General features: G+C 39.5%; 1 protein-coding gene and 1 pseudogene across 1 annotated transcript in view; both read left to right on the top strand.

The window, feature by feature from the left end:
• The window catches only part of SCEL (sciellin), a 311,533-nt gene that overhangs the window by 35,849 nt on the left and 248,240 nt on the right, over nt 1-27,444 (top strand). The gene's annotated exons all lie outside the window — the stretch shown is intronic.
• On the top strand, nt 21,493-26,144 carry LOC118009655 (annotated as a pseudogene).

Here is a 27,444-nt window from a genome sequence, read left to right as displayed (position 1 = left end):
TCTATCAGGCGTATTACTTATTTCCATTTCTTTTAGCTCTCTTGCTATGATTTTGTACTGTCCTTTCATTTGGGGGCATATTCCTTTGTCTCCCCATTTTGTCTAACTCTCTGCATTTCTTCATGTGTTAGGAAAGTCAGTTATATCTCCTGATATTGAAAGTAGTGGCCTTATGAAGAAGAGGTCCTGTAGTGCCCACTGTGCAGTGTCCCTTGTTCCCCAGAACCTGGTAATTCAGGGGTATCTCCTATGTGTGTTGTGTGCACCCTGCTGTTGAGGCTGAGTTGATTTTGCCTTCAGTCCAATCATCTGCAATGACTCTCTTTGCCTATTGTAGGCAGGGTTTGGTCCCTGTGTTTTTAGTGAGCCAGTCTGGGACCACCTTGGGCTTGAGTTGAGTCATACCAAGCATTTTCCAGAGCTGCAATGCCATCAAACTGCAGGTACTTTCCCTATGTTGTCCCCTAAGAAGATTTTGTTGATGCGCAGGCCTGTAGTCAGATCAGATGTCTGCCTCAAGTCCACTGCTGGGACTTCAGTTTGGACAGATATGTGTGGTTATCTTCCCCCCTCCCTGTGCAGGAGCCACTTTGGAGTGGTGTTGGCCCCTGTTGTGGCTGCTTGCACACTGCCAGGCTTGTGGCACCACTTTGGATGGGCTCTGGCCAAGCGCATATTAGAGGGGGCAGGTCTGCAGGAAAATGCAGGGAGTGGGGATGTGGTGCTAGCAAGGTTTGTGTAGGTCTGTTGTGGGAGGGGATCTGCAGCAACTTTAGGAAATTCCTGCCACTGGGATGGAGGGGACAGATCCACAGAAGCATGCGGGGATGGGGCTCACTGTTAGCAAATTGAGTGGAAAGTTTGGCACTGCACTGGTCCCCTACAGGTGTCTGTGTATCTAGACTGGGGGCAGGGGAGGGAAATGGCACCCACCAGCTCTTTTGTTCTTGAAATCTACCAACAATCCCTCCACTCCAGCACATGTGCTGAGATTAGGAAACAAATCTACCTCCTATTGTATCCCAGGCATTTTCAAACTGCTGCTTCTATGCTGTATCTCTGCAGGACTGTTTGTTGTGCTTTCTCTTTAAGGTAAGGACTCAGCCCACTGAATTTTAAAGCTCCAGATGTTAAGCCCTACTGATTGTAAAAACTCACAAAGCCGGGTCCCTCTGGATTTTAAAGCCAAATGTTATGGATATTTGTCTTCCCAGTGTGGGCCCCCCTGTGTCTGAGCTACCTGGTATGGGGTCCTCTCTTCTCCCCTCTCCATACCTATAAAGTCCCTCCCTCCTGTGAACAGTACTGTGGGTCCATTTGGCTCCCGACCATGTTTCCACCCTCCCTACCCTCGTCAATGTGGCCTCTTCTCTGCATTTAGTTATTCTGTTGTTATTCAAGTCATTTTCTGGTTTATTTATACTGATGTGGATGTTATCTATTAGCTGTGGGACAAGGTGAACCCAGGAGCTCCTACTTTGCCATCTTCCCAGGAAGTCCATATATGTCGATTTAATGGTACTGTTAATGTTCTAGATCTTGGGATGGGTGGTATATTTATGAGTATTGATTATGTTATGATTTATTTATTATATCTTTATTACATATATTGTTTACTTAGCATTATTTATTACCTTCCTGACAACTTTTTATTTTAAAATTTCAAACATAGAGAAAATACAATAGATAATACAAAATGGATAATACAAAAAATTCAGATACTCCCATTTAATTCAACAATTATTATTTTTTAAAGGTTTTATTTAATTATTTGAGAGAGAGAGAATGAGAGAGAGCATGAGAGGAGGGAGGGTCAGAAGGAGAAGCAGACTCCCTGCCGAGCAGGGAGCCTGATGTGGGACCCAATCCTGGGACTCCAGGATCATGACCCAAGCCGAGGGCAGTCGCTTAACCACTGAGCCACCCAGGCACCCTAATTCAACAATTATTAACATGTTGCCAAATTTTAAAATATTTCTGTCTATATACATGCATACATTAATTTTCTTGCTGAAATATTTAAAAGTCATTTGTAGACATATGAAACTCCACCCCTTAATATTTCATCATACAACCTCTAAGAATAAGAATGTTCTACTTAATCCCAGTGCCATTATTACACCCAAGAAAATTAATAATAATTTTACATTATTTAATACTGACTCCATATTTAAAGTTTCCCAATTGTCTCCAAATGCCCTTTATAGATGCACATTTTAAAGTATTAAATTTGACATACTGAATTTGGTGGTCATCTCTTTTAATTTAGAACAATTTGCAACCCATTCTTTCATGAATTTTTGAAGAGTCCAGGACATTTGTCTTATACAGTATATTCTATATCCTGATTGCTTCCCATGATGTTATTTAACCTGTTCCTTTATTCCCTGTATTTCATGTAGACTGAAATTTAGGCCTAGACTTGATTAAATTCAGATTAAACCTATTTGTCAAGAATCCTTCATTCACAACACATGTAATGTGACTTCACATCTAATCAGGAAGTATATAATGTCAGGTTGTCCCACTACTAATGATACTTAGTGTGATTGTTAAGTTCAATGGCAACTTCCAGATCTTCACATTGTAAAGGTACATTTTGCCCTTTGGAATTTATAATCTGGGAGGTTATACTTGGGCATTGGGGAATATCCTGTTCTCCTAACAGCCTTCCATTCTGGTAATATTAGAAACCATTTCCTAGGTATTGCAAAATCTTGATTTTCTAACTCTGTCATACTAAACAGAATTTTCCCCAATATCTTAAAAGTCTCAATATTTTAAAGTCTCAATATTTTAATGTTTTTTTAAATAATTACATTCCAGATGCTAGAGCTTTAGCTTATATGAATGAAATATAACATGATTATCATTTATTATTATTATTCTATAGTTAGATTGACCTAGAAACATTTTTTAATATTGTGCTGTCTATGGACTGAATTGTGTCACCTCAAAATTCATGTGTTGAAGCCATAACATAATCCATAACCCCCCAGCCAGTTTCACCCAGGGGATGTGAAGAGCTGGGCTGTATAGCTTGCAGCTCAGATGCCACTGATACCACCAGATATGCCCAGATGCTGCTGGTGCTGGCACTGTTACCACCATGGCACCTGGATACTGGATGCTACTATAGCTTCCAATGTGCTTCATTGTCCTATCCCAATACTGCCAAATGAATCTCTACCTCACCCTCTTTTCTGGTTCTTTATGTCACTAGCTCTACATTCAAAATCCTAGAGTTTGATCCTGATGATTGGCTGAGCCTTGTTCATGTACCCATTTCCAAACTAGCACATTTCTTGGGAAAACAAGTATCCATCCTTTTCAGCTTCTTTAGTGGGAAGTAGATGCCATATGTGAAGATTTAAAAGGTGGAGAACTGTCCCAGACATGGAAGATGTAGAGGCTCAGACAAATGCAGTACAAGTTGGAAAGTGCAATATATGTTCTGAGGTTGGAATGCATGGAGAAAAAGTGGGGAAAACACTCTGGAAGTTGGACCCAGAACAAGGGGAATGCTGACAATCAAATGAAGGCATTTAGACTTTATTTGGTAGGCAGAAAAAGTCACTAGAAATTTCTGCGTGAAGAGATCAAAATGGGTTTTAGGAATAATAATCTGCAGCAGTTTGTATAGAAGAACATTTGGAGAAAGGAGGTTTTGGAGGCAGAGAGAACAGTGAGCAGTCCAGGGAGTTATCTACACATAAAGTGATAGGTGTCTGAACTTGGGTAGTGTCTGTAGGAAAGGAGGTGAAAGAATAGGTGAGAAAATTGGGAGTTTAAATTCTAGAGCTTACTTAAAGAATCCACTTCTCTCCAAAGTATTCTCATATTCAGTGTTTTTTTGGGGGGGGTTCCTTTTTTAAATTTAAATTCAATTAATTAACATATAGTGTATTACTAGTTTCAGAGGTAGAGTTCAATGATTCATCAGTTGCATAGAACACCCAGTGCTCATTCCATCATGTGCCCTCCTTCATACCCATCACCCAGTTATCCCATCTGCCCCCTCCACCTCCCCTCCAGCAACCCTCAGTTTCTTTGCTATGCTTAAGAGTCTCTTATGGTTTGTCTCCCTCTCTGATTTCATCTTGTTTTATTCTTCCCAGGTTTTTTGTTGTTTTTTTTTTTACTAACCAGAATCATGCTGTATGTATTGTTCTTTGATGTGCTTGTTGGAGAAATCTCAGCATAGCACACTCCTTTTATCCATTCTATATTCCACAGAAATAGTGTCACTGTTTGGGTTGCTTCATTCTGCTGTTATAATAATGCCCTCTTCTGTGCACAAACTTGAGCACAGGGGCTGGAATTTGAGGGGAAGAGTGCCAGTTTGAGCCCTTGGGCAATCTGAGGTGAAGGCATGTTGACTTGGCATTGAGTAGGTGGCAGGCCCTGCATGCTGACTCAGGCAGGAGGGTGGCTGACTGTGAATTTGGGACCCACAGGCTGATGGCATCATGTGTGACAGGGACGTGGCTGGTTTTGCTTTTAACTTTTGTTTTTCTGGGAAACTCTATCTGTCCTTCTATTCTAAATGAAAGCCTTGCTGGATAGAGTATTCTTGGCTGTAGATTTTTTCCTTTTAGCAGTTGGAATTTATCATGCCACTCTTCTGGCCTGCATAGTTTCTGCTGAAAAACCCACTGATAGCCGTATGGGGTTTCCCTTGTATGTCACTGCTTTCCTTTGTCTTGCTGCTTTTAAAATTCTCTCTTTATCACTACTTTTGGCCACCTTATTTACTTTGTGTCTTGGTGCAGACCTCTTTGGGTTGATTTTGTTGGGGGCTCTCTGTGCCTCCTGGATCTGGATTTCTCTTTCCTTCCCTAGATTCAGGAAGTTTTTAGCTATTATTTCTTCAGACAAATCTTCTGCCCCCTTTTCTCGCTCTTCCTTCTGGGATCCCTATCATGCTACTGTTATGCTTGACAGTGTCGCTGAGTTCCCTGGGTCTATTCTCATTTTGCATATTTTTTTTCCCCTCTCATCTGCTCAGCTTGATTACTTTCCATTACTCTGTCCTCCAGGTGGCTGATCCATTCTTCTACTTCCTCTTGTTTGCTATTTATTCCAGGTGGTCTACTTTTATTTCCATTTAGTGAGTTCAATAGCTCTAATTGGTTCTTTTTTACATCTCCTATCTCTTGGTGGAGGGCCTTATGGAGGTTCTGCACTCTTTTCTCAAGTCCAATGAGTATCTTTATGAGCATTACTTTAAATTCTCTATCAGACATATTACTTATCCCCATTTTGCTTAGGTCTCCTGTCTGATTTTGTTCCACTCTTTCATTTGGGACATATTCCTCTGTCTCCTCATTCTGTCTATTGCCGTCTCTGTTTCTCTGTGTTAGGAAAGTCAGCTATGTCTCCCACACTTGAAAGTAGTGGCTTTATGAAGAAGAGGTCCTGCAGCACATTGTCTCCTTTACACCAGAACTTGGTGCTTCAGGGGGTGTCTCCTATGTGTGTTGCTACAGGGGTGTCCTACCATTGTGCCTGGGATGTGTTTGCCTTCAGTCCAGCCTGTGATGGCTCTCTGCCTGTTGTGGGCAGAGTCTGGTGCCTGTGGTGTTAGTGGGCCAGTCCGGAGCTGCCTTGGACTTGAGTTGAGTCAGACCAGGTGTTTGCCAGAGATGAAGTAGCACTAAACTGCTGGCACTTTCCCTGTGTTGTCCCCTGAGAAGCTTTTGTTGGTGGGTGGGGCCTGCAGTCAGACCAGCTGCCTGCCCTCAGCCCACTGCTGCGGTCACAGTCAGACTGGTGTGTGGTTATCTTCCCCTCTCCCTGGAGCAGGACTCACTTTGGAGTGGTGCTGGCCCTTGTCTGGACTGTGTGCACTCTGCCAGGCTTGTGGAATTGCTTTGATGGGATCTTGCCAAGAGCGATCGGAGGGGGTAGATCTGCTTCACTGTGGCCTCTTGTCTATGCCGGGCTGTGGAGAGTCTGTTCTGCCAGTTTTGGGGATGCTTTCTGGGTTATTTATGCCAATGTGGGTGCTCTCTAGGTGGCCACACAGCAAGAGGTGAGCCCAGGGTCCTCCTACTCCGCCATCTTCCCAGCAGCCTCTCTCAATGTTCTTGATAGCATAAATATCAATAGCTCATTAAGAATATTCTATTCCAGAGAGAATTCAATGGCTGCCTAGGGCAGCACTCCTTAGAGTGTGGACAGCTGGGGTCCTTGAGATCCTTGCAACTAAGTCTCCAAGGTTAAAACTATTTTCACAGTAATACTAAGATGTTTTCACCACAGTGACATTTGCACTGATGATACAAAAGTCATAATGGCTAACACTGCTCCTCAGCACAAATCAAGGCAGTGGCACTGAACTGTGTCAGGAGTACATAGTAATCATTGTATTCTTTACCCACATACTTGTAAAAAAAATGAAAGAAAGCTGTTTCATCTAAGAATATCTTTAATGATGCAGTAAAAATACTAAGTTTATTAAATCTTGATCCCTAAGTACATAGCTTTTAAGAATCAGTGTGAGGAAATGGGAAGTACAAATAAAACCTACTGCACATCAAAATGTGCAAAACACAAGCATAATTGTTTGAATTGGAAGCTGAACTAGCTATTCCTGCCTCCCCTCCCTATACATCATTTTTACTTGAAACAACAACTGACAAACTATGATTTTTGAGCTTTAACAAGTTGGCAGACACTATCTTGAAAGTGAATGAAGTGAATTTGTCCTTTAGGAAAGAACAGTTTTTGTTGCCAATGATAAAATTAGAATTTTGAAAAACCTGTATCTGTCAGCTCATCAACATCCTAACACTTAAATAAGATTTTTTTTTTTAAAGATTTTATTTATTTGACAGAGAGAGAGGGAACACAAGTAGGGGGAGCGGGAGAGGGAGAAGGCCTCCCACGGAGCAGGGAGCCCAATGCGGGGCTCGATCCCAGGACCCTGGGACCATGACCTGGGCCGAAGGCAGACGCTTAACGACTGAGCCACCCAGGCGCCCCTTAAATAAGATTTTTCTAATGAGATTATTGATGAAATTAATGGATGTGATTTTTAAAAAATTATACAATGAACTGTGTCAACATTTGGAAGGTCTATATAGCTCAGTGAGCAAATATTTGCAAAATGACCAATGTAGGATATTATGAAATCATGGGAAAAAATCCATTCAAAGACCAAGACAAACCAATAGATTTTATGACAGAGAATGAAAAAATCACTGGTATGGTTTTAGATTCGATATTGCAACTAACTTCTAAAAACTAATCACTGCCCAGTTTTGGTGTAGTTACCATTGAAGAATATGTACAATTATCTCAAAAGGGTATTTAAAAAATACTCTTCCCTTCTCTAACTGTATATCTAGTTGAGACTAGATTTATATTTCAACCACAACAACATATTACAACAGATTAAATATAGAAGCAGATATAAGAATCCAACTCTTATCTATTTAAGCCATATTTTAGAGATTTGCCAAAATATAAAACAATGCCATTCTTCTCATTTTTCAGTTTTGGAAAATACGTTATTGATGTTAACATACAAAGCATTTGTTATTTATTTATTTATTTTTAGATTTTATTTATTTGAGAGAGAGAGCGAGCCAGCACGAGCAGGGAGGAAGGGCAGAGGGAGAAGTAGGCTCCCAGCTTAACAGGTAGCCCCATGTGGGGCTCAATCCCAGGACCCTGGGATCATGACCCGAGTTGAAGGCAGACGCTTAACCGACTGAGCCACCCAGGCACCCCTGTTTTTCTTTTTTTTTTTTTTTTTTACAGAAATAACACCTATTATTTTTTTTCTACTCTCAGCAGTGGATAGACATCCAGACAGAGAATCAACAAGGAAACAGATGTTTTGAACAACACTATATAATTTTTATTATTATTATTTTTAAATGACATCATTAGTTATTAGGGAATACAAATCAAAACCACTTCACATCCACTAGAATGGCTATAATAATAATTTTTTTTAAGTAGTAAGTGTTGATGAGGATGTAAAGAAATTGGGACCCTCATACATTGCTGGTAGGAATGTAAAAAGGTGTAGACACTTCGGAAAACAGTTTGATAGTTTCTCAAAAAGTTAAACAGACAGTTATCATATGATCCAGCAATTCCATTTCTAGGTATATACCTCAGAGAATTGAAAACATGCTTATAAAAAAGCTTATACAGGGCGCCTGGGTGGCTCAGTTGGTTAAGTGATTGCCTTCGGCTCAGGTCATGATCCTGGAGTCCTGGGATCGAGTCCCGCATTGGGCTCCCTGCTCGGCAGGGAGTCTGCTTCTCCCTCTGACCCTCCTCCCTCTCATGCTCTCTGTCTCTCATTCTCTCTCTCTCAAATAAATAAATAAAATCTTTAAAAAAAAAGCTTATACAAAAATATTCATAGCAGCATTATTCATAATATCCAAAAAGTAGAAACAGCCCAGTTGTCGATCAACTGATGAATGTATAAACAAGAATTGTATATCCACACAATGGAATATTATTTGGCCATATAAAGGGATAAAGTACTGATTCATGCTACAACATGGATGAATCTTTTTTTTTTTTGAGGATTTTATTTATTTATTTGAGACAGAGAGAATGAGAGACAGAGAGCATGAGAGGGAGGAGGGTCAGAGGGAGAAGCAGACTCCCTGCCGAGCAGGGAGCCCAATGCGGACCTTGATCCCGGGACTCCAGGATCATGACCTGAGCCGAAGGCAGTCGCTTAACCAACTGAGCCACCCAGGCGCCCACAACATGGATGAATCTTGAAAACATTATGCTAAGTGAAAGAAGTTAGACACAAAAGACCACATATTATATGATTTCATTTATATGAAGTGTCCAGAATTGGCAAATCCATAGAAACAGAAAGTGGATTAGTGCTTGCCAGAGGCTCAGAAAAGGAGGGAATGGAGGGTGACTGCTAATGGATATGGAGTTTTTTTGGGGGGGTGGTAAAGAAAATGTTCTTGACTTGGATAGTGGTGATGGTTGTAAAACCTGTAAATATACTAAAAATCACTGAATTATGTACTTTTTAAAAAAGATTTATTTATTTATTTGAGAGAGAAAGGGGGGAGGGGCAATGGGAGATGGAGAGAAGCAGACTCCCTGCTGACTGTGGAGCCCGATGTGGGGCTCAGTCTCATGACCCTGAGATCATGACCTGAGCCAGAGTCAAGAGTCAGATGCTTAACCTACTGAGCCACCCAAGTGCCCTGAATTATATACTTTTAAAATGGTCCATTTTATGGTATGTGAATTGTATCTCAATAAAAAAAAATTATATGCCAGAAAAAAAAACAACAACTGTGATGTAAGGGGTTAGCAGCTAATACTAAAGTTATTCCCATTGCAAAAATGTTTTCAGTAGCAGGGTTTGAAGGGTTGAATATTTGGTATAAATCATACAAAGATACAAATGTTGGTGATTTTAGAAATATGCAACTTTTCTATAATTTTGCTTCAGGCCTGACTAGCCTTAGTGCTTTGCTTCATTTAGATGCTAATGATCATTACCATAACACAAAATCCCTACGTTTTTCATTTTTAGCAATGGTGAGTGAGCTCAGTGACAGTGACTGAAGCCCTCTGATTTCCTGGGACTTGCTGACAGCTCATGGTACCTGCCATTAGGAAGAGAAGGAAGCCAGATGGAGGGCGGTTGGCAGTTGGAGTGGGGGTGGGGTGAGTGGTAGTTTTTGTGGGCATGGCAGCAGGATTGTCATGGCAGTGTTGATACACAGATTATCTGGCTAGAAGTGGCATCACGGTTTGCAAAGGTTTACCCAATATGGGGCAGAACTCTATTAATAGGTCCATTCCCCTGGTGGCCAGACCAGCAACAATCTCAGAACCCCAGTCCTAGCAGAAAGGGATTAAGGACCCTTGTCCCAAAGGCAGAAGACAGGAATTGGGGTGAAAGATCAGCCACAGAGACTAGATGATATTGTCAAGTGTGAAGAAAATGCTTCAGTTTTTGTGGTCACAGACTTCCAGAGTTTGTCCTAAGTACCAAGCTGAGGTTACAGAACTAACTCTAGATCAAATCAACCAGGATTTTTTTTTTTTTTTTTTTTAATCCTAGGCTTACATTTTGGCTTGGGAGGAATTTCTGATGGTGTTAAATGCTTATTCATCTTGCATGTGGACTTTTGTTTCCTTTTTTTGTACAAGTGTTAACCAATGATGAGAACTTACTATTACTGAAAAACAAAATTACTGAATCAATGAATATTACTGAATCACTGAATATTACTGAATGACAAAAAAATACAATACAAATTGTTGGGAACACTGTATACTGACAACAAAGAAAATGGGGTCATTGAAAAGTGTTAATTATAGAAAAACATACTTTGCAATTTTGTTGAGTTTCATTGTGTACTTTAAATTGGTCTAATTTCCATTTTTAAAGATAAAACTTTTCTCCTCCTCTTTCATTGAGAACAAGCCCAACTAACAGAAATACAACAGTGATTTACATAACAATAACTTCCTTGGCATTAGAAAAGATTGACATTTGGTTCTCTCTAAATGAAGGGTTTGGTCTCTGCAGACCACAACAATATTTTTATCTTAATATTTTGTAATCTTTCCATTATTTTCTGAAATCTGAATTTCAGTACATAATATATCATCATGCTCCTTGTTGGCATGGCTGAAAATGCTTCTTAAACTTTTATAGCTTGACCCAATCTCACTTTCTATTTGTACCACTTCCTCCTATGCTCTAGCCAACAGATTGGTCTTTTCCACATTCCCCAAATAATCCGTGGTCTTTAATGGCACCACACAGAATCAATTACTCCCAGCTCTGTATTCCCACCACATTTTTGGTTTTGCCAGGAATACTCAGGACAAGCTATGTAGAGTTCATGTTTGAGTGAAGTCTTGAATAATAGGAATTTGCACAATGAGGAAGTAAAGAAAGCATTTCAGGTGGAGGGAATCGCCTTTACCAGTTGATGTTGGGTTTAGCTTTTATGTGATAGCCCTACAAATGTTGAAAATAAGTACTGTGTCAGTCTTTACTCTTTAGGTAAATGTACATATTAAGAGGGTGAAAAGAATAGGCAATTTCTCCTTCTTTATCCTCCTTTTCTCTTCTGGAACAAGTACCCCGCAAAATAGGCTGAGCAATGTTCCATGTTGCTACTAGAGTGCTTCTAAGGATGCTAGGTTACTGTTACTCCCAAAGAACGTCTTTGTTCTACAATGTCCTTTTCCTACATTATCTATAAAAATTGCAAAACGTGAAATTCATACACACTACCTTGTGAAAACTGCCTTAGAGGAGATTCTGGTCTTGTCTGAAGCCAAATCTTCAATCTTTTCGTAATCTATAACTTGTTATATATATTATCCTGCTCCCATTTATGTTATAGGCTTTATCTTGGGGACAGAATCCATGTCTTGTACTTCTTTATATTTTTCTATGAGTTTAATATAGTGTTAGAATCTAGATAGAGCTTCCTAAATACCTCTTAGATTGCTTCTTGATTTGACCATCATGGGAATGAGAGAACCTGCTGAAAAAATGTGTAAGGCTAGTCAAACTGCAGATAGAATGGTAGAAGAGAATGTGTGTTGGATATTTACCATTGCCCTTCCAGATCCACTCTCCATCCTACTCTCACTGGTCTTTATGGACTGTATCAATTTGTTCCCTTGCCCTTTGGCTTCCATTTGGGTTCAGCCAATAGGAGGAATTGGAAGGAAATCTGAAGGACAGGAGGAGGGAGTTCAGGGTATTTATTCACCCTGTTCCCACTCTGCAGGAATTCACGGCTGCTTTCCTCTACCTGAGTCCACAGTTGCTTGTCACTATCCTCCTCCCACACATATAGCTATAACCCTCTTCACGTTCTAATAATTGCTTGCTCCTCTTGCCCCTTCAGATCTAGCGATGATAATGACTCCCAATTATTTTAGCCTTGGGGTGCTTCACTCTCATTTGTTGATTTCCTTAACCCTGCCCACCCCTTCTGAAGATCTTTCCATTCAACTCTCTCATTACGCATCTGTTCATATCTTGCTGGGGTTCTAACTGATACAGGTGGTGGCCATAACTTTCTGAGTAACTCTGGAAATCACAACTTGCATTTTATTGTTGTTATTGTAGAGCAAAATTTTTTTCTTATTTAATGTGAATATTTGCTTTCCAGGAAAAAAAAAACAGACAAAAATCCTGAGATGGATGCTTGAGGAGACTACTGTAATTTTAAATTATGACCTTCAGTGATTTGTAGAGAAAACCAAATTTCTTACTCTGCACTCCATTTTTATAAGCTTGTTTATGTAACAAAGATGTTTCCTACCCAGTGATTCAATGATCCATTATTAACCAGCCTTGTTCATTCTAACACAGTGTTTTAGGAGCTTAATTGACTCCTCCCTCCCATACAAGATAAAACTTGCTCAGGAACCACTTTGATTAGTAGTTACGTAGATAAGAATGTGAATTAAATGTGTGGGCCAATAACAAATGATAGTCACAGTGGCTCCACTTTTTTTTTTAATTATTGAAAGAGTAATAAGAAAGATCAAAATACTATTAGAAATGACAGAGATATAGGATCTTTAAGTAATTCTTGATTTATGGAAGAATAAGGTAATCCTAAAATATTACTGCTATTGTGGGTTTTTTTTATAAAAAAGGAACTTTCCCTTTCAGTTAAGGGCATACTTTCATCAGATATTTTATGTTATGATGTATGATTTTTACATTCATGTTTCTGTAAACATGAGAAATATCCAGTTGATAGCAATGTTAACTTTGGCTATAATCTTAAGATTCTCTTTTAAGGTTTTCCTCTAGTACTAGGAAATGTATACTTTTTGAAGCATATTGAGAAAAAATATTTCTCTAGAATGTTCTTTCTTCAGGATTCTTTTGGAGACAATTTATACTTGAATTAATGAAGAAATCTCTCAATGTAGCTGAAAACTATCATAGTGGGAGCTCTAAAGAAAGTAAATGAATGAATGAGTTTTTTCTATATAGCTTTAGAAATAGCTTAATAAAGTGTCTGAACAGCAATATAACAATTATGTACTAATTTGCTCTGTCAGACTATATTTGAGTTCCTTCTCTGTTTCTAGTCCTGGACTGAGCACTAAGGATATCTTTCATTAAAGGCCAACGTCATGGAAATATTACATGTATCAGGGGTGATGTCCAAATATTTAACAACTCACGCATCATAGTTCTATACAATCAGAAGCGAAGCCAGCAGTAAACAGTAGATTTAGCTGGACCCGTGTATCCTACCTGAGTGTCCCCAAGACTTCTTCTTGGTGTCATCACCTGAAGCCTCTGGGCCATTGACTGAAGATTTGTATTTGCCCCTTATTTGAGATCAGGATAGCTGGGTCTCCCTTCTTTGTCTTGTGTCCTCTGTTTCTGATTCTAGACTGTGCTATGGGCTTTGACTTTCCATTGTTCCTTTAAGTACTTCAGTCCTTTAGTCCCAGGTGCTGATTTGAATTTTGGATCTTCCACTTCCTCAGCTTCTGGTTATCCTCTTGACTTTTTTTGGTCACCTACTTGTTTCTGGGGTCTTGATCTATTGCAACATATATTTTACTTCTTCAGTCTCCATTATCATCCCTCCTCTGACCATCACATGATACTTCATCTCTACTTTCTTAAGGTGTTCCTTTCTCTTGGTTACTTAAGTAAAGGTCTTATCAATCCTTCTAGATTGTAAACTTTTGACAACAGAGAGCAATTCTTATATATATTTTTTAAGATTTTTATTTATTTATTTTAGAGAGAGAGCAAGAGCATGAGTGGGAGGAGCAGGGAGTGGGGGAGAGAATGTGAAGCAGACTCTGCACTCTGTGCAGAGCCTGAAATAGGGTTCGATCTCATGACCCTGAGATCATGACCTGAGCCAAAACCAAGAGTCAAATGCTTAACTGAATGCGCCACCCAGGTGCCCTGAAAGCAAGTCTTATAGAACTGGATATACATTAATAGCATTGAATATTAAGCAATTACTGTTACCTTTTCAGAATGAAAATGCTATTATGGTTATGTTTTAATATTCCTTACCTAAAAGATATATATACTGAAATACTTATAAGGTGAAATATGTATCTGGCATTTATTTAAAAATACCCTAGCAAATAAGTTTGGGGATACAGAGAAGATAAAATAAGGAAAATAAAATATTGGCAATTATTAAAGTTGAATTATGGGTAGATTGGGGGTCACTGTACTTTTTTCTCTACTTATATGTTTGCAAATTTCCATAATAAAGGCTAAATTATGTATAAATATAAATTACACATCACTATACATATAAATAAAAATAATGATAAATACAAATAAAAGTCTATATTAAAATATTTGTTCACAGAATTGACCCCCAAAATTGGCCCTTCCCTTGCTCTAGCATGATTGCTGGATACCATAAACGTCTTCCTTATTCTTATCTAAAGGGGATGTCATCTGGGGTGGCCACTGTGCTCACAATAGTTTCCTCTTTTCTGGGAATGGATCAAAACACAGGAACAGGCCTCTAGTGGCCATACCTATGCTACATGGCACCGCTAAGCTCCAGCCAAGTTCATTGATCCAGATGTAGATGGACACACACTTGAGCCAGTCATACTCTCTCTTCTGACAATTTGAAACTTGTAAGAGAGAAGCACACAAACTGGTCTGATTGGAAGTCTGTTGTGTTAATGACAATGCCCAGAGATAAGGTCTATGAACTCGCACTGTGAGGTTTTCTAGTTGCCTTTGCCCTGTCTTCCTATGGTTTTGTTGTCCACTTCTTCCACTGATCCTGTGAAATGCCTAAGTATTTGTCCAGTAAATCCCTCTCCCCACTGTTTTTTGTTGAGTTATCCAGAATTTGTTTCTGTTACCTAGAATAATAAAGAAAAACTTATTTAATGTGTCAACTGAATGAAATGAACTCATTCACATAATAAGGAACAGAATGTCTGAATTCAGCACATTTCTGCATATGAAACATTTTTATATGTTATTGTGCAGAGGATTTCCTTTCTGCTTGTTTGCTTTCCTACCTTCAACAATAATTACTGAGTACCTATTATGTGCCTACACTGTGACAAGTGCTGAATATGATGAGAATAACAGAGAAAGTTCTTGCCCTCATGGGGGAAGCTTACAATTTTATGGGGGAGATAGATATTATTAACTAATGATACTTGCCATTGTGTTATTAGAGAGATGAGTATCCAAAAGGAAAGGAATATATTTCAAAGGTGAAGAACCAGAGAACCTGATTAAGAATGGGTGGTGGGAGTGGGGAGTGAACTTGATTTGAGGGCTAAAGGATAAGCAATATGTCATTATATGAGAGGACAGTGGAATGGAGATGGGAGTGAAAAGTCATTCTTGAAAAGATGACTTCCAGAATTCTGTCCGATCAACAAAATGGATGGAAGCAGAACTCCTACTTGCAAAAAGATGTTTGTCACTGTCTGATTAATAATTAAGACTAAATTGGAATCTGTTTAATGTTCACCATTAGGACAAGAGTTAAACTGGTACATTCACTTTATTATAAGAGCAAAAGCCTCCTTGAGGTTTCACTGGCCAGAACTGTGACATGCCTGTCCTTTCTAAGCCAGGTACCAGTAAGGACAATGGTGGTGAATGGCTTAGAGACTAATCTTGATTTCTGACCCTCAGGCTAGAGAAAGGCCCACATCCCCTAAAGCACATGGTTGCTATATGAGCAAGACTGTTGACAAAAAGAAATGGCTGTTGCCTGGACAACCAACAACGTGTGAGGCAGAGAAGTCAAGTGACTTGGGCAGGAGCTGATCTACAGGAGCTGTGTGTGGAGAAATTTGATTGGAGAGGGTTTGAGAGAGAGTGAAAAGAGAGTAATTACAGCAGTAAATATAGATAACTCTTTTGAGAATTTTTGCTATAAAAGCTAGAAGAGAAATGAAGTGGTAGTTGGACAGGGATGTAGGGGCTAAGAGAGATTTGTATCTAAGATTGGAGAAATTACTCATGTTTAATATTGATGGGTATGAATCTATAGAAAGGCAAAAGTTGAGATGCAAAAGAGAGGAAGTGATGTTGATTAAGAGGGAGGTGGTAGGTATGAATGCACACATGGGAGGTTGGTCTCAGAAGGAAGATAATTCATCCACAGTGATAGGAAGCAAGGAAGAATCCATGGGCCCAGATGTAGTAGATGTGTAGATAAGGTAGGGAGCTTGTGTAAATTCTTTTCTGATTGCTTTTGCAGAACCCTGACATGTAAAGTATTGAATAGGTTTCTCAGGCAGATTAAATTCTTGTTTGGCAGAGAATATTTCATTGTGTCCCCATGAATAATTTCCATGACGTTTTGATTCTTGATTTTTACTAGGCTGATTGTTAATACAGTAAAGTTATTGTTCTAAAGCTATATTTATAAATAGATCAGTGGGATCAGTGCTAGGATAGAAGTGTCTCTGTACTTCGAATAAAATTCAAACTCCTTACTGGAGACTACAGATCCCTACATAATCTGATCTTTGTCCACCTCTCTAAACACATCAAGTATTATTCTTCCCTTGCTTATTCTGTTCCAGCCAAATCATCTGTCTGTCTTTTTTGCCGATGTCAAGCTCATTTTAGTTTTGTGACCTTTGCACTCCTGTTTCCCTCTTCTTGGAACACTTTTCCATCGGGTATACATAGGGCAGTTTCACTGGCATCATTTAGGGCTCAGTAAAACTCCCTAGTCCCTTTATCTAAAGTTGTGATACCCTGACCAGCCGCTAGTTTATTACAGTATTTTGTTTCTTTTTTTTTTTTTTAAAGATTTTATTTAGTTATTTATTTGAGAGAGAGAGAGAAACAGCATGAGAGGGGAGAGGGTCAGAGGGAGAAGCAGGCTCCCCGCTGAGCCGGGAGCCCGATGTGGGACTCGATCCCAGGACTCCGGGACCATGACCTGAGCCGAAGGCAGTCGCTTAACCAACTGAGCCACCCAGGCGCCCTACAGTATTTTGTTTCTTTGTAGCATTTAGCACTAACCAAAATTCTATTACTTCTTTCTTAATTTCTGCATCCCCAGCAATTAATATAGAGCCTGGTATATATTAGGTGCCCAAATTCTTTTAAATGGTTGAGTACCAAAGACTCTGTTCTTATCCTTAATTGCATGCATTCAACCTTTTAATCAGCAACTTAGAAAATGACAGAGAATAACATGCTTATCAAATCTATAGATGCTGCTAATTTAAATGAAACATGTAAGTATGCCAATGTGTTGAAGTGAAGTGCTGAAATAAAACTATTTTAACAGGGATGAAGGCAAAAATGTCAAATTTAGGTTAAAAAATTTACTATAGAATCATAGCTCAGCAGTATTTCATGAGTAAAAAGGCCTGGAGATTTTAACTATAGACTGCAGGGTGGCTAAAATAGTTAACCTGAACTAATAAAAGCACAATAGCCAGAAAACAGTGCCCTAGATTCTGCTGGGTTAAACCCACAGCTGGAGCAATGTGCTTGTTTAGGTTATTTGATTGTCTGAACATTTTTTTTTACACTTACTTTTAAGTCATTATTTTTCAATGAGCAGTATGAATTGTTGTGTTAACTGGCCAGCAACTTCTGTTCTTGCAGGCAACATGAATGGAAAAATGAACTTGTAATCAGCTAGCTGATTATCGAACGAAAGTAATAGTTATCTTTAATGACATCAGACTCTTGAGTTACCTCCACACCAGGTGTGTCTATAGAGGGTATGATCCTCTCCCAAGGCTCCGTCTCTCACTGGGCTCAGGTCTAGGGGTGATAATGGCTCTCTTCCATTGCTGGTCCTTGGGGAATCAAAATGCCTTGTTGGATTCCCTAGTCCCGCTTTCATCCCTGTTAGAGTCCCTCCATTAAATTCTACTCAACATCTCAATTTCCTTTAGGATACTGATTGATAGAATAGCTCTTGGGATTCCTCAGGCTGTAATATTTTAGGAGGGGCAAATTTTGCATTCCTTAATCATTATACACATAACCTCAGTTGAAGTATTTGTAATTATAACTTTTTGAGTACTTGCATGTGCCTGATACCTTGTATGGCTTATTCCTAAGTCTTAAAGTTATAGAACAAGGTAGGCATTATTATTTGCATTTTACAGATGAGGAACTTGAAGCTCAGAGAAGTTAGATAATTTAGCCAAGGTGATTGTTTATAAATGACAGAGACTTAATTTTGAGTTTGACTCCAAGGCTCACATTGCTATTTCCATTATACCTATGACCTCTCTTATCTCCACCATGCACATTGGATTCTCTTTTGTTAGTCTGATTACTTAGCTGGAATCTCTTAAGTTTTTCAAAAGTAGATGCTATATTGTATTCTTTTATCTCCACTGCCTAGCATAGTGTCAGGCACATGGGAGACATGCAAGATATTTTTTGAATGAGTGGATAGAGGAGAAATGTCGCTTACCTGTTAACCTGTATTTCTATTCTTTGGGAATACACATCAGGTCTTTGATGTCATATTTACTCCCCCATTAAAATCCTTCATGCTCCCTTTCCCTTTTTATCACTGGCCCTCACTTTCATGTACTTGATTTTCTTCTATATTCATTCCTTGCTGAACATTTGGACGTATCACATATCAGAGACAAACATGTATCTGGCAACTTGGAAATGGTAAGAAAATAAAAATGCAAATAATGATCGTATCTATTTGGTGGATCTGGGGTTAAGAGTAGTGGGAAGACATTGTTAAAAGCCACTTAAATCTTCCCATACTTTCTCTTAACATTTATTGTTTTATTTGGATACACTACAGGTGGTGTTGATTCTGTCCCTGCCAATCGTAAAATGAGGAGGTTCCACTTTATATATTTTAGCATGCATACAGTAGATGCGTTGAGTTAGTTGTTTGTCATACGTTATTGTACACACTGAAGCATATATACTTGCTTTAGAGAATGGCTTGAGAAATACCAAGTGAAGGATGTTAAATAACATGCCTGGACATTGTAATTCTCCTCATCTCCTTAGACATGGATCAGGTATGCTGATCTATTTTATAAAATGTTTAACAAAAATGCTGGCCAAACTTAAGAGCCACAGTGTTCACTTGCAGCAGGATGTTCTATGGTAGGGAAAATGCAATCCAAGTCTTTGTTTTTATTCATGTAGTAATGCTTTGGCTTCTGCCTTTGGGCCTCTAATAGGGAAATAATCAACTCAGAAGTCCTAGAACACCGAAATGTTACAACTAAACAAGAAAGTATTAGATTAGAGAAGAAATCTGACTCCACATTTTTTTAAATTTTCTGACTAGTTTATTCTTATTAAACTTTCCTCCAGCGTCTTATTTTGAAAAATGTCAACTCAACAAAAAGATCAGAAGAGTAGTAAAATGAATATCCATATACCCTCCTCCCAGATTAACTAATTGTTCACATTGTGCCACATATGTTTTATCCCCTTTTATAACTAATGATAGTTACTTTTTGAAGCATTTAGTGGAGATAACTAATAAAAGTTTCACACTCATTTTATTGCCTTTAGTAGCAACTAGATTTATAAACTCTATGAGGGTAGGAACCAGGCCTATCTTGCACACTGCCGCATCCCTGGCACCTAACATAATGTTTGGCATGTAGTAGGAGCTCAATAAATATTCATTGACTGATGGGCTGAGTTGTTCTTTATACATTTGACCCTGACTAGCTGCACAAATCAATTGAAGTTTGAAAGAAATTAAGTCAATCTGATCTTAAAGCAAAATATCCAAAAGTGTACTCCAGTTTTAAGGGAAATATGTCTAAATCCTCCTCTTATTTCTCTGGACACTTATTACAAAGCCTTCATCACACAGGTACTTATTAAGTATTCCCTGAAGAAAACTTGGTTAGAGTATTCAAAATAGTCCTGACTATGATCAAACTTTGGAAAATAAGCCTCAATGATAAAAACTTAGAGAGTGAGTTTATTCAGCCTGGGACAATTCATGAATGTATCTGGTGTCTTAGCTGGTCCCTGTTGCAAGATTAAGTCCTAGAGCTGGAATTCAGGGGAGAGGAAGAACAATGAACACAGAACAGGAAAAAAACAGCAAAATTAATTAAAACTACTATACAGGAATTCTTAGACATAGAGAATACCTTCTTTAGAGTGAAGGCTGTTAAGTTTTGAAATTGGAGGATTTATAGAGATAATTCTTTTCTGTAGATCTTCTCTTCTGTGGAGGAATCCACTATAAAGTAGAGTTTCTAGTCTTTTACATGTTTCTTACTAAAATGACCACATCTAAACATACCAAATAGATAAAAAGAATGTCAACAGAATATTTCCTCTTTGCCTACTTAGTAAAGTTCAAATATCTTAGCATATAATTCAAGATCCTCTGCAAAAATAACTCCCAACTACCTTAATACCTTCACTTTACCTGTTTCATGCCTAGCTTGGGTTGGTCCAAGAGTGGTGGTCCAGAGTTTTCCTAACCATGTTCCATGGAACTCTAGTGCCCCTAATAGAAAGCATCTAGCATCTCTAATAAGAACATCTGGTGTTAAAAATTTTGCATGGTGAAAAAGTTTGGGAAATGTTTCATATTAGATCCCTGACCCACCTACTGTAGGTTCAATGATAAATGAACCTTATTAGCCCAATCAGAACTACATTAGCCCAATTAGAAGATCTAAAAAATTCTACAGTGAGAAACCAGTTTAATGTATAGTTTACAAAACTTACTTGACCAAGGAATTTTTTTTTGGATAGCAGGATACTTATTAACGTCATGAAAGATACTTGTGTTCTCCAGAATAGATTGCAGAATGCTGCTTAACCATACTTGGGATTCCTTGAATGTTGCTCATGCCATCTCACTGGAATAACTTAGTTTATTTAGAAAAAGCCCCCATCCTTAAAAAGATATTCCAAGGGACTTACAAGAAGGAAGCCACAAAAGATAGGGAGTACTTGTGGAACTAATTCTGCAATTTAGACCCATGTCTAAATGCTCTCCAAGGTCTGTAATCAACTGTCTATTATAAAGTTGGAAGCACAGTCTTTAAGTACAGTTCTTCTGCATTCTCTCCTTATTTTGACTAATTTCAACTTCAGAACTTGGTGTCATTTACATTTTAGTCTTTGGGATAAAGATTTTTAGAATCAAGGAATTTGTACAATAATCCTATGTGTGGAGTGATGGAATGATATTTGAAGCAAATTGTTTCCATGAAGTTAATAGCATTTGGTAAGTTCTTAAGTGGCACCTGTTGAGTTTTGCAGGATTTATTCAAATGAGTGTCAATTATTGAAAGAATGACATACATCTTTGGGCATGAATCATGAAGGTTTGCAGCCAGCCCCAAAGGGTTTGTATATGAGGCAGTGCTGTAAATATGTGCCTCACCATGCTTACCATCCAGCGTTGCCAGGAGCAGCGAACGGTCAATTGGTGCCACTAATTGAGACCTCCTGGGATTCCATGATTGCAGAGGGAGGCCTGATGAAGACTCTCCTGCTGCTGGTGGGGCTGCTGCTGACCTGGAAGAGGATGCCCTAATGATACCAAGGATTCTGAAATGAAGCTGCACGCGTCCCAGGGGGTGTGCAATGATACCATGGTAGCCCTCTGGGAGGAATGTAAACCCTGCCTGAAACAGACCTGTATGAAGTTCTGTACACACGTCTGAAGAAGCAGTTCCCACATGGCTGGCTGTCAGCTTAAGTTGTTCCTGAACCAGTTCTCCCATCTACTTCTGGATTAATGGCAACCGCATGGACTCCCTGCTGGAGAAGACCAGCGGTAGACCCATGCCCTGGACTCATACAGGACAGCTTCAACTGGACATCCAGCATCATGGACAAGATTTTCCAGGACAGACTCTTCACCCGTGAGCCGCAGGATACTTCCACTACTCACCCTTCCGCTCATTCCAGGAGAGGCCTGTCTTCTTCAATCCCAAGTCCTGCATCACCCAGAACAGAATGTGTTTCCCTGCATATTAACCCTTGAACTTCCACAACATGTTTCAGCCCTTCTTTGACATGACTTACCAGGCTCAACAGGCCATGGAATTCCCTACCACTTCCCAGTGGAATTCACAGAAGACAACCAAAACCATACTGTGTGCAAGGAGATCCATCACAACTCCACAGGGTGCCTGAGGATGAAGGACCAGTGTGACATGCCAGGAGATCTTGTCAGTGGACTGTTTGGCCAACAACCCCTCTCAGGTCCAGCTGTGACAGGAGCTTAACAGTTCCCTCCAGCTTGCTAAGAAGTTCACCAAGCTGTACCCTGAACTGCTGCAGTCCTCCTAGGAGAAGATGTTCAACACATCCTCTCTGCTGAAGCAGCTGAATGAGCAATTTACCTGGGTGTCCCAGCTGGCTAATCTCACTCAAAGTGAAGACCCAGTCTATCTCCAGGTAACTATGATGACTTCCCAGACTTCTGACTCCAATGTTCCCTCTGGCTTCACCTACTAAGGTGGTTGCAAAACTCTTTGATTCTGACTTCATCACTGTGATGGTCCCAAAGGTCTCCAGGTACAATCATAAGTTTATGGAGACTGTGGCAGAGAAAGCTCTTCAGGAATACCACAAAAAGAACTGGGAGAATGAGATGTGAACATTACCTCTCCAAATATAGGGTGTCTGAATTCAGTTGCCCCCAAGATGAGCCATAGGCCCTTAGAGATTTCTGCATGTCACCAGTGACCAGGCCTTGCTTTGAGGCCCTCCTGTCCCCTCACCCAGCCTTTCCTCCCTCTGGACACTTCACTGTAATGCCTGTGTTAACGAATCATGGGAAGAAATCCCACTAACTCAATAAAACTGCCAGTAATCTGAAAAAAAAAAAAAAAAGAAAAAAAGAAGAATGACATACATTTAAATAAAATAAAATGAGAATCTTTCTTGGTGAACAGAAATGACCTTTATTGAGGTCATTATATGCTTGTGTGCTTATTTAGAGAAATAGAGAATGGATGAACTGTTTTTTAAAAAAGATTTTATTTTTTATTTATTTGACAGAGACACAGCGAGAGAGGTACACAAGCAGGGGGAGTGGGAGAGGGAGAAGCAGCCTTCCCGCCAAGCAGGGAGCCTGATGTGGGGCTAGATAACAGGACCCTGGGATCATGACCCGAGCCGAAGGCAGACACCTAACGACTGAGCCACCCAGGCGCCCCATGGATGAACTTTGTATTGAATACTCATTACTTTCTCTTTTTCATGTTTCTGCACATCTTGTGAGCAGAGGTAGTGATAGCCTTTTGTTCTGGATGATCTTTGCAAAGATGTCTGAGAGTGAACAGAAGATAGAGATAATATCTCTCTCTGGAGCAGAGGGCCAATCTGTTTGCTGTCCAGTGATTATTTTCATTATTGTCCTCTTGAGCCCAGCTTTGGACAGGTTTTCTTGTAGCCCAATCTCTTGTAAGAAAAAGTTGGGATTTCTCAAGCTCAGGGTATCTCAGCTGTGATGCAAACCCATTGGGTAAGTAGCATTTGCCTAGGCTGCTCAGTGTAACCTATGGAACTTGAGGGATAAGAGGAACCAACACAAACATGAAGTTCAAGGTGTTGACTGTGCCATGAATAACACAATCTTTTGTCTCCAACCCAAGAGTCATGTGTCTTCTGCCACTATCCAGAAAATTATGGCAGACTAACTTGTCAGTTTGCAGAGCTTGGTAAAAATCTCAAGAGCTGTAACAATGTTGTTGTTGTTGTTGTAACAATTTTTTGACAGTTGTAGGAAGCATCCTCTTCCAGGATATGGGTTTGGAAGGTTTTTTTCCTGGATGTCATCAAGGCTTGACCTGAATCAGGATCCCTGGTGTGGATCATTACTAGATGATCAGGGTGGGGCAGAGTTGAATTTGGAGGGAAAAGCATTGCTGGCCTGAGGCAAATATCAAGTGAACTGGGTTATCTGTCTTATCTAAGAAAAGCCATCTAAGCTGGGTTTGAAGCAGACCTGAGTGAGTGAACAGACTAGGAAGTGGGCAGCCCTCGAGAGTTAGGGATGGCTCACGTAAGCACATATCCCAGACAAAAGTGGTCAGAAGCAGGATGGCAAAAAGCAACCACTTGTGATTCCTTTCTATTCCAGAGCATGACTTTTCATCCAGAATGGGCTCTTTTCCCTCCTCCAAAAGTGACCTTTAGGTAAGAGTTCTAGTTCTTAAATTGCTAAGTCTTTGGGTTGTTCTAACTCCAGATCTGGCAGGCCCTAGTCTTTGTCATTATTAGTGTTTAAAAGAAAATGATGTTCTTTGCCTGATCAGGAACATTGGCTGAGCCCTGATATTTTCCTTTTTAGGGTATGTTTGTTCCTGGTGTCCAGTTGTCCAGGCTCTTCTCCAGGATAGGCTTCTGCTCCTGGGACAAAGTAACCCTTCACTGTTGGGGTGAAAGTATGACACTTTGAGCCTTAAGAGATCACTCTGGACAAATAAAAACAAACAACCAAACAAACAAAAAAGTTAATAGTGGTTTCAATAGTAACAAATTTCCAAATGACATGTCATTCAATTTTCTCAGTATAAACAGTTACGGTTCCCTCAGGGATTTGGAACTGTTGGTTGTGTTCTTTCTAAAGGGGAATGTGGTTAAAATAACAACCGTCAGTCCAAGCGGCAGGCCAAAGCAGTGGTGGGTAAGCCTCTTTGTACTCATAAATAGACTTATAAAAATGGATATGCCGTGAAATGCAATGGCCACGGCATGATCATGTGAAAGTGTGTGGAGAAATTTCCCCAGTTATTTCAGATGCTTAATTTTGGCCCTAATTATTGTGACCCTCTGAATAGCTTATCAGTTATTCTATCAATGTTATTGGCAGGATCAACACAAATACAAATTTTTATTACTTTTTTTTGAGAGAGAGAGAGGGAAAGAGAGTGGGGAGGGGCAGAGGGAGAGAGAGAATCTTAAGCAGGCTCCATGCTGAGTGCAGAGCCTGATGTGGAACTCCATCTCAAGACCCTGAGATCATGAACTGAGCCGAAATCAAGAGTCAGACACTTAACTGACTGAGTCATCCAGCACCCCACAAATTTTCATTACTTTAAGGAGAACATTTAGGAGCAGTTTATCTTAGAAATGTATACTCATATGTTGCCTTTCACTTTGATTATTCTTATATAATATGCTTATATAATCTTATATATAAGCAGTGGGGGACATGCTTCTGGTAGTTGAATTTGGAATAAAAAAGGCAACATGAGTGAAAAAAAAAAAACAAAACCTGAAGTATAGGCCTTGGTCTCAAAGCTGGCTGTCATAAACCAAGTTCAAAAGCAATCCAAGAGAAGCAGCTAGAATGAGATGGCATTAGGAATTCTAGGCCACATTAGCTCTTAGGACAGCTAGTTAAGATGGAAGACCACCTGATTAGAAGCGCAGGAAAGCAAAAGAAATGTTTAGCTTGGTGACAGAGAATGGGAAAAGCAAATACAGGTAGGACTATTCAGGCTTATCTGTGGCTCAGGGTAAGTAGGACAACTATAAGCAAAACAAAGCACCAGACGAGTGCCTGACCAGACTGCTTTAACAGAGCAAACTAGGTGGACAGGGAGCTATAAAGAACCTGCAAACTATAACCCAGTCTGTTCTGTGCCTGGTGATAGCTGTGTTGTTAGGAGCACTGGGAGCAAGACTGGGGCTCTTTGTGTCTCCCTCCTTCGGCTAGAGAACAAAATTTCTCTGATGGGGAGGATTCCCACCAGGCTGGGTTGGTTAAGAGCCTCTTAGCCAAGTCTGGGATGAGTATAAGCAAGAGTAGAGCTAAAGCTAAATGTAGTAATTCAGAGAGGAGATTTATATACACTATCAAACCGAGGGACCGGAAGGTATCAGAAGTTCTGGGAAGGAGTTGGGGTAAGCATTCCTTTTCATTCAGTGTATATTATATGCCAGGCTCTATGCTAGGTTTTGGGAATACAAAGATGATAAGACAACACCTCTGATAATTTAGAGTACCATAGCTGAACTAGACAAACTGATTGCAATGAAGTGTGGTAAGAACTGTGGTATAAAGATTACTATACAGGACTCTCCAGGAGTACACAAGGTGGTGGTGAAGGGCACAGATTGTAAAAGATGGCTTCCTGGAGGAGGTAATTATCAAGTTGTGTCAAAAAAAAATGAGTAGAGGAGAGGCAAATAAAGATGAAGATTTTCTAAATTGAGGTTTGTGCAAAGCCTGTGAATTGAGAGAAAGCATGATGCATCTGGAACCTTCAAGGTTTCAGGGTAAATGAGGCTGGAGAGCCATAAGGAGCATCACATATTCTCAAGTGGTAGAGAAACTCAACCACTCAGTTTTAGGTTTCTCAGACCAGCTCCAATCAGACCAGATAATAGTGGCTGTCTTAATTATCTTTGTACCCTTCTCTAGACAAGCTGATCTTGTGAGGATTTCCTCATCATGGAACAGAGTCTAAGCTCTCTCTTCAAGGGCTAGAGGGTGTAGAAGGAATAGAAATGGCCTCTTTATTTCATATATACCCACATTTTGAGATGTTAGCACTCTTCCCCTTTGACTTTGGAATGAGGCCACAAACCAGCATACCCAGGTAAACCCATGGTGACTTTTTTCCGTGAGTTCTCCCCTTAGCAAAGGGATATGAACCCATACATGTCAATAAATAGCAGACTCTGGGGCATGCGCTAATGACAATTTTTGGACATTTTCCCCTGAGGAGGACAGGTCTATTATATCTTTAAGTCTTACAGTCTTTGGACTGAATTTGTATTTACCGTCTTCCTTTCTGGTTTAAAGATGTTGCAGAAAATGAAAATGTCATGTTTGTTTGGTACTGCTTAGATATTATCTATGGTGATGGATTGTTGCTATGAATATGTGAGTTGCTATGAATGCTCAAAAAGGCAGAGTGTGGGTTAAAGTGAAAGTACAAGAACACTGTATTAACCATAAGATTCTGATGGTTCTGGTGCTAGAAGACAAGTTATAAAGCTTGCATTGCCCACCTTATGTGGCTATTTGTAAGATTAAATCACAAAATGTATATGAAAAGGAGGTGTCCCTAGGATACTGTATAAACATAAGATGTTATTATTTGACTTGCTCCTTGTCTAGCTTTCAAAAAAAAGAGCATTTTTTTCTTTTGAAATATATCTTTTAGCTAAGAATGAGTTACCATGGTATTAGAGCTACTTTAATGAAACATTAACAAATAAATGAAAAAAATGATAAAATGTTGTTGTTTATGAGTTTTTAAAAAATTCCAATAAAGTTAACATACAGTGTAAATGAGTTTCAGGTGTACAATATAGTGATTCAACACTTCCATACAATACCCAGTGCTCATCACAGCAAGTGCACTCCTTAATCCCCATCACCTATTTCACCTATCCACCCACACATCTCCCATCTGGTAACCATTCATTTGTTTTCTATGGTTAAGAGTCTGTTTGTTGGGGTTTTTTTCCCCTCTCTCTCTTTTCCTTTGCTTGTTTGT

Source organism: Mirounga leonina, unplaced genomic scaffold, assembly GCF_011800145.1.
Source record: "Mirounga leonina isolate KUSES-001 unplaced genomic scaffold, KU_Mleo_1.0 Mir_127, whole genome shotgun sequence".
Lineage (NCBI taxonomy): Eukaryota > Metazoa > Chordata > Mammalia > Carnivora > Phocidae > Mirounga > Mirounga leonina.
Note: the sequence above shows the minus strand (reverse complement) of the source record. Positions and strands in the feature narration are given on the sequence as shown.